Here is an 8,960-nt window from a genome sequence, read left to right as displayed (position 1 = left end):
AGAGCAAAAAGTATGTAGACTTAGAAAGTCTATATATGGGCTAAAGCAAGCGTCAAGACAATGGAACATAAGATTTAACGAAGTCATTTTATCTTATGGTTTTGAGATGATCAATGAGGATCATTGTGTTTTCCTGAAACAGAAAAAAGGAAAGTATGCCATTTTATCATTATATGTTGATGATATGCTGATAGCTGGAAATGACATAGGATATGTCAATGAAGTTAAGAAGTGGCTGTCATCACAATTTGATACAACAGATATGGGAGAAGCTGAATACATCTTAGGGGTGAAGATCATAAGAGATCGTCCTAAAAGACTTTTGGGTCTGTCACAAGAGTCTTATATAAATAAGATGTTACATCATTTCAGCATGTCTAATTGCAACATAGAACATACACCTATTGTGAAAGGTACTGTGTTGAGCAAGAGTATGTGTCCTAAAACCCGGGAGAAATAGCTGAGATGAATAAAAACCATATGCCGTGCTATTGGTAGTTTGATGTACACTATGTTGTGTACACGTCCCGATATCGCCTATGTTGTGGGCTTGGTCGCCGCTTCCACCAAACCCAGACCGAGACACGGAAGGCGAAAAGGATATTCAGATATCTCAAGGCGACAACAGATTATTGTCTGCTTTCAAGGATCGATATGAGTCCGAAAGGTTATTCAGATGCAGATTACGAGACCTGGATGATAGAAAATCCACATCGGCTATGCATTCTTGCTTGGTAGCGCCATCTCCTCGAACAGCAAGAAACAAGCTTGTGTAGCTTTGTCGACTATGGAAGTGAATATGTGGCATGTTCGACTGTGCAAGAAGCAGGCTGGTTGAGAAGGTTTCTGAAGCATCTAAAAATTGCTGAGGATAGTGGGAGTCCAGTAACTGTCTACTGTGACAGTCAAGCTGTAATAGCTTTTTCCAAGGATCCCAAATATCATAGCAAAGGCAAGCATATAGAAATTAAATATAATTTTGTGAGGGATATTGTGGCTAAAAGAAAAGTCATTCTTGAGTATGTCCCTACACGTGTTATGCTTGCATATCCTTTTACTAAGCCAATGACTAAAGAGTCATTTAAAGAACATGTAAAGTCTTTGGGACTTTGTAGAATGTAACAATATTGAAATAACAATCAAACTTTGTGTTATGATTGTGTAATTTGCCATAATTTATTCAGTGTATATGTTGTATTTGTTACATTCATATAAGATCTCGGTGAGCATGTTGGCAGGTGAAGATTGGTCCACTCACATGGACAATCATCTCTATTTGTTAAGTACAAATAGGGGTAAGACCGTTATTTATGGAAAAGCTTATATAATTGTGAATAGAGACATACCTATAAGTTAAGATCGCCTTGATAATTGTGTCAAGATGAGATCATTTATATAATGATCGGAGTAAATGTACCCACCATTTACTGAATCTTCTTAAGGCTAGATTAGAATTCATATGTTAAATTCAGGATTAGACATTAAGTATGTCTAGATCAAAATATGTACGATGTTAAAATTTGAGAACAACATGCACTCTTTTTAGTAAAGTGAATAACATTGTAGCATGTGATTCATATCACATGTGATATGGCGATAAGAAGGGTAGTAGGAGAATGGATCGCTGCTTCTCTACTATGTGAGACGCTTGAGATTATATGTTAATCTCAATTTTTGCCTTAGTGACTATTTAGCTGTCTACTTGAAGTTTTAATCAGTGTATGCTACTTTAGCGTGTATCCTATGGCTATGGATGATTCGGTCTATGGAGCATAACTAGGAAAGCGACTGATTAAAATGAATTGATTCTAGCTAAAAAGGAAGATTAAATATATTTACATCTTTTGTTGTTATTCACTGGTCGACCCATTTCTGTTATGTACGGAAATGAATGTGAATATTGGATATGGAACATGCTCATGACATAATGGTCATTATAAGGGATTAGAGATGTTCATATCGATGTAAATGAAAATTATTTAATCTGGGTAAATAGCAAGACATGGATATCTTCAAGATAATGGCTGTGTGTCATTTGAAGATTGGATGGATCCTGGATAAAGGCTATGTGCCACCAGGAAAGTGGCTAAGTGCCATAAAGAGTGTGTCTCTAATTTATTTGAGTAGCTAAGTAAAGTGTAACAACTTTATTAGCATTGATTACTCAAAGAGCGGCTAAGTCAAGGTGTAACAATCTTCTTAGCAACTATCGCTCAGTGTGCTTGCTGTCGCACGAACCATTTTCTCTAAGTATGGATTGGATGTTCTCATATGGTCTATGTGACCAAACTCTCTAATAGTCTATGTGACTTATTAAGTCTTTGTGACTTACCTGAATGAACTAGTCTTTGTGACTTACCTGAATGAACTAGTCTTAGTGATTTACCTTGGACGAGTGGGAGATGCTGGAAATGGGGATAGTGGGGAACGTGACCCATGTTCCCCACTACACATAATGGAAAAGTCCATTATGCCCCTAGTATATTTCCCTATATAAAGGGGGTCCGTCCAAGGCTCAGGGTGTGGGAAATTGCGAGCGTGCGACGAGAGTAAAGAGGAGAATATCCAAATCGAAGGGATTTGGTTTGTGGAATTGCGGAGGGCTTTCCGATCCTGTGATCGCTCTTCCGATAGCGAGCATCGTCATTGCCGATTGCGGATCTGCGGGAGATCGCTGTAATTTTTTATCGCATTTAATTAATTCGTCTATCATGCATTTAGAACATATTTTCTACAGTGGTGGCCTATGGTCGAAGAGAGGCCAACAGAGGTGAGGCACCCGACTTGGTTGTCACTGTCCAATGGAGAAAGGAGAGATTTGGTGGTGTTCGGCAGGGGTCGACTCATGCCCGTGTTGAGATTGTATCGGGCAAAAGGGCGGCGACGCTATGGTGCTCGCGTGAGGAGGAGATCAGGAGGCCGTGGCTCGAGAGGGAAGAAGAATCGCCGCTGTGCTGTCCGCGTGAGGAGGAAAAACCGACGGTTGGGGCTCGTCGTGATCGACGCTGATGCGGTGTCTTTAGTGCTGGCGGAAGGAGGAAGGGCCAGCAACGTCCGGGGGTGCCCGTACAAGGGAGAGCGAAGAAGGAAGGAGTTCGACAGAGGGAGAGGTTCGCCGGCGCGAGGAGAGGGCGCGGGACGAAGGTGGAATCGGGAGAGGGAGTTCGGGCGGCGGTGCTGGCTAGGGCACGAGGAGGATTAAAATAAATGGTTTTAAACTTAGGTCTGTTTAACTAAGGCCTAAGTTATTTTTCTCAATCAACTCCTAACTAAAATAAGTATTCTAAACAGGCTTTCTCACAGCCCATTAATTGATCCCCTTAAAACGTGTCATAAGAGCTCCGATTAAATTTCAGAAAATTTCTAAAAAAATCCCAAATTTTTTTGTTAAGGTTATTACTCTATTTAACCTTATTATTTAATCATTATTTAGTTCGGTATTTTACATCTGATCCTTCTATTTGAGTGTTCGGTCGACCGATCAAGGCCGAATCTAACCTTGCAAAAAGTGTTAGTCTCATGCAAAATAGAGTTAGACAAATAGTGAATAAAGCAATATGAAAGAATAATTTTTAACAGCCTCTGGCCTATCCGATTCTGACTTTTGAATTTCCTCCGAAAATCCTAGGTCGAACTGATACCTACTTTTCTTCAACGGGAAATGCATCTTCACCTACTTCTCTTAGGAGAAGTTACTTGTTGAGAGATCGGTCCTACAGACCGATTGGACTTTTGCTCAGAGCTCGAGACTTCAGGTCTTCATGCTGGACGCCTGCTCCATGACCCGTCCAGACTTTCACCTGGTCTGCGACCACTAGGATTTTCACCTAGAGTCCCCGACTCTAGGATCTCACCCAAAGTACATAACCTGCCAAGACTTTCCACCAATGGTTACCACCCCCTAGGATCTAAGGTTACCTCCCCCTAAGGTTTTTCATTGTTGGTTGCTACTCAGAATATCATACCGGTTCCCCTGTATAAAAATTTTATACAAGTCCTGAAGCTTTCCTAACAACCTATTGTGTTCTTTAGAAATTAAATTCGGAATCGCAAACGGAACTTAACATTATTGATTCCAAATTTAACTTATCTGTTCTTAGAGGTTTAGACTTGGATAGCAAACGATGCTTAATATTATTGATCCAAATCTGCCCATTTACAAATTCAATTAAATATTTATTTCAGAAATCGGCTCCCAGGTCAAACATGGCGAGGCACTTGACCTTCTTGGGTATGGGAATATCCACCACTGCCTCGACAAAGCCTCTTAACAAAATTCAATATTTAATTTCCTTATATAACTCTAGGGTTAACCAAAAAGAACAATCGAATCACAAGATCGAAAAAACAAAGAAACACAAACTCGAAACAAATCCGAATATCTAGAATCTCTAGCCTCTTGTGTTTGGTATTTCAAATCTATATAAAGAAAAACTAGTATGATGCGAAATAAAATTACTAGTTATACCTTTCTTTGTAAGCAACAACCTCTTGATCTTCTATCATATTCCTCTTCTTATTTCGGACATCGTGTAGGCGATGATCTACCGAGATGATAACCACCCAAGTCCTTCTTCTTCCTTCTTCCAAGTTTCGGCCAAGCAACCTTCTCCAAGAGATTATAAGTCTCGGCCACCAACCAAGCTTAAAGGAAAACTAGGAAACAAAACCTCCTTTCTCTTCTTCTTCTCCAAGCTAGATCCGACCACCAAAATAAGCTCAAAGGAAATTGATGAGGTTCGGCCAGTAAGGAGGAAGAGGATGTAACGACCACCCTTCTTACTGCTACTACTACCTAAGGGTGACCGTTACTTAACCACTAACTCTACTTAACCGGTGTGATTAAAAACCACATGGAAACCCTACCAAAAAATTTCGGCAGAATCTCCCCCGTACTGGTGACCTTAAACTGATATACAAACATCTCACTTGGTTACCAGGATTCATAAACTCTAATACTTAAGCCTGGAGGTTTAGAGTTCGAATCCTAGGGGAGGCAAAAATCCACTGCTAGGGGTGGAAAGTCCTAGTGAGTAACGGCACGGCCAAAGGGTCGTCGGTCGACGACATGAGAGGTCGCCAAATGGGCCGACGACATAAGGGCCGACGGTCGACGAGCCGAGGGTCGCCAAATGGGCCACCAAATGGGCCAAGAGGGTCGTGCCGTTACTACTAGGTTATCTAAACCTAGGGACGACTATGGGAGCCCAACCCAAGGACAACTGAGAGTCCAACACAGTGCCACTGATAAAAGTAAAATACTTGTTATCTTTGAATACTTCTATATAATGTCTCGACATTTTATTTAGCACCTTGTGTGCCAAAATCCCTAAAGTCTTGACTTTAGGATCTACTTAAGGCCTTGACCTTTTCTTTCTTTTCTTTATCTTTCTTATACTTTTCTTTATCTTTCTTATATTTTTCTTAAACCCAAAATACTCTTAGGGTATCTTTCGTATGCATCTATGAATGAAACTAACTATGTAACACATAATCATGCATAGAATACAAAAGAAATCTGCACATACAATACTTATCAAAAATCTGCACTAATGCTTAACAGAAATCTGCATACTAGCTTAATAAAGATCTGCATAATAGCTTAACAGAAATCTGCATACTAGCTTAACAAAATCTGCACTTGCTTAACAGAAATTCTGCAAAGAAACTTAACAAAAGAAACATATTCTGGCTAGTACAGATTTTCATCGTCTCTCAAACTTCCTTTCCATAATATGACTAATACACAACTTATCTTGAATTCACTCAATAAAGATATTATAACTCATAATCCATTTAAAATTCCAGAATCAGCCAAGCACAGATGTTATCCATATACACTCCTTAGCACAATACAATGGTATTACACCTGCACTAAATTCTGCACTACAAGGATATCTCCCAAACCTGAAGATTTCAATACATATAAACTGTACTCAATCATTTCTTAACCTCCTTACTCTATACTTGAACAACAAGGAAACAAGATCTCAAAGCCTAAATATTTTACACCTAAACTAATCCCACTTGATCTCTTGAATAAACTAGTATAACAGAATGTTATATCTTACAGACATTTGATTATATGTAGTGAAACCCCATTGAAATAAATCATATAATCTTCTACCCAGCAGCTCTAATGCATGGACTCTTAATCTAGAAAACATAGCTTCAAATTGTCCATTTGCTTCAAACCTTTTCAAAGCATAATCGATATCCTGCTTCTTAATCCGCTGATTTAGTTCTAAAATCTCCATCAAAATACCAATCATCAAGCTAAATCCACCGACAGAATCTGTCCAAGATTTTGGAAGCTCTCAAAAGAACAAAACCTCCAACCTTGAATCTTAACCTACCAATAATCTGTACAAAAATTCTAGAAGCCATAAAGAGGAACAAAGGCATCATCAATCAAGCTTAATCTATCAAAATCGGTACAACAGTTGCAAATTCGACAGGGAGAAGCAATAACATCCTAATTAAGACTTAATTCCCAACAACCAATGGATCAAACACTGTATGCTTAAAAACTAATAACAAAAGAAATCTATTCCAGAATTTCTACAAGCTGAAATGCTAAACTACATGCTTGTCTGATCAATTTGTTCATTTTCCAAACCTAAACAAATCTGAAATTGAGATTCACGGCAGCAAACCTCAAGAACAACACTCCTATTGCATACTTCGGCCAAACAAGAAGAAAACGGAATCCGATAGCTACTCTTACCACAGGTGAGAAGCACTTACTCTACTTAACCGATATGATTAAAAATCACATGGAAACCCTACCGAAAAATTTCGGCAAAATCTCCCTTGTACCGGTGACCATATTCAATAATACATGCAATATATGCTCTGATACCAACTGTAACAACCACCCTTCTTACTACTACTACTACCTAAGGATGACCGTTACTTAACTACTAACTCTACTTAACCGGTATGATTAAAAATTCCATGGAAACCCTACCGAAAAATTTCGGCAGAGTCTCCCTTATACCGGTGACCATAAACCAAGATACAAGCATAGTATACATCAGCCACAGGCGGCTGGAACATTTATCAAACACCCACGCAGTTAAATAAGTATCAAACACACAAATATCTACTTACTAAACTGAACTCATCCTACATGCAATCTAAACAGGATAATCTCAAATGACATGAACTTAAAATACAACTCAAATGTTTACAATAACTAAAATGCGGAAACTAAAATTAAAACTTCTTTCCTAGTCCCAAGGCTTCCATAGTCCTGGCATCACACATCCTTCGAACACCTCCTTGTCGCCTTCCTTTCTATATCTTTTCCTTTCCTGTATCTGCAGTAAGAGGAAGTGTAGTCTATAAGTAAAATTTGCTTAGTAAGCGCTATCTAACTCACAAAATCTCGATATGCATGAGAATATACTGAAATCTAAAACTGAATGCTCAAAAGGAAATCTACTCATGCTCATCTACTAGTAAAAGAAACATACTGAAAGGCTAAACATGTAAAGTAAATCTATACAATCATGCTAGCATAAAGAACTAAACTTGTTGATTTTAGAACTATCTAAAACTTATTTCATTTGTTCTAAACTTAATCTTTAATACTTTATGTTTATGTAAAACTCGTTTTACTTGTTCAAAAACTTATACTTATAATACTTCAAAATAATAATCAACTTCTCTTGGGCCCGGCAACTGTGCTTTTACTTTTGTAACGACCCGACCCATTCGGCGGCCCATTTGGCGACCCTATGGTCGTCGACCGTCGACCGTCGGCCAAGCCGTTACTACTAGGTTATCTAAACCTAGGGACGACTATGGGAGCCCAGCCCAAGGACAGAGAGTCCAGTACAGTGCCACTGATAAAAGTAAAATACTTGTTATCTTTTAATATTTCTATATAATGCCTCGGCATTTTATTTAGCACCTTGTGTGCCAAAATCCCTAAAGTCTTGACCTTGGGATCTACTTAAGGCCTTGGCCTTCTTCTTTCTTTTCTTTATCTTTCTTATATTTTTCTTAAACTCTTAAAAGAATATAGGCATGCTACAACAGGATTAAATCAAAGGAAAGAAAATCTGACTTCTATAAGCATGCTATATCAGAGACAAATCAAAAGAAAGCATATCTAACTTCTTCAAACATGCTACAACAGGTTTAATACAAAGGAAAACAATTCTGAAATCATGAAATAAACAACATATATATAACTTCTCAGGAATATTCTCCAAAGGGCTATTCTAACTCATTACGGCAAGGAAAAATCAAACTAAGGTGCTATACAAAAACTAAATCTGTAGAACGTTAAAATTGCATACTTTAAGAACTAGAACTAAACTATCTGTTTATAACACATGCACCCAAACTAAGGCATAAAACTCATGACATGCCAATCCTAATTTGCATACATAAAAACATAATGTACAGTAAATCTGAATGCATTTATACTAGCATAAACATGCACCAAACTAGATCTGAAACTTTATGCACCAAACTAAATTTGAAACTGAATGCCACGGCAGAAAGTCATAAAGAACAGAATGCTCAATGTGCTCAACCCCTACATGCTCCTTCTTTGAGACTCACGACAACTAAACACAAGGATAGTGCAACAATTTGATCGAACACACATGCCCAAATCTAAACATGTCTGAATATGATGTACTTGATCATAGAGGCGAAGGAATTCAAACTACATGCTCAAACTTATACAAATCATCCCCTTTCTCTCCTTGGAACACACGGCAGCAAGCACAAAACCCAACTCCCTTAAAAATCAAAACGAGAAGCCAACATGAATCCGAAGCTACTCTACTGCAGGTGAGGAAGCACTTACCTAGCGTTCTTGGACTTACAACCGAGAAGAAGGCTTCTAATGCTTCTAGGGCTTGCGGAGAACTCAACAATCCGGCTCCTCTTCGTGCCAACAGGCTCTCCTCGATGAAAGGATCGTGAGGAGGTGGAGAACT

The sequence above is a fragment of the Zingiber officinale genome, chromosome 4B, assembly GCF_018446385.1.
Source record: "Zingiber officinale cultivar Zhangliang chromosome 4B, Zo_v1.1, whole genome shotgun sequence".
NCBI classification, from domain to species: Eukaryota; Viridiplantae; Streptophyta; class Magnoliopsida; order Zingiberales; family Zingiberaceae; genus Zingiber; species Zingiber officinale.
The sequence above is the reverse complement of the archived record's forward strand: the minus strand, read 5'-3'. Positions refer to the sequence as shown.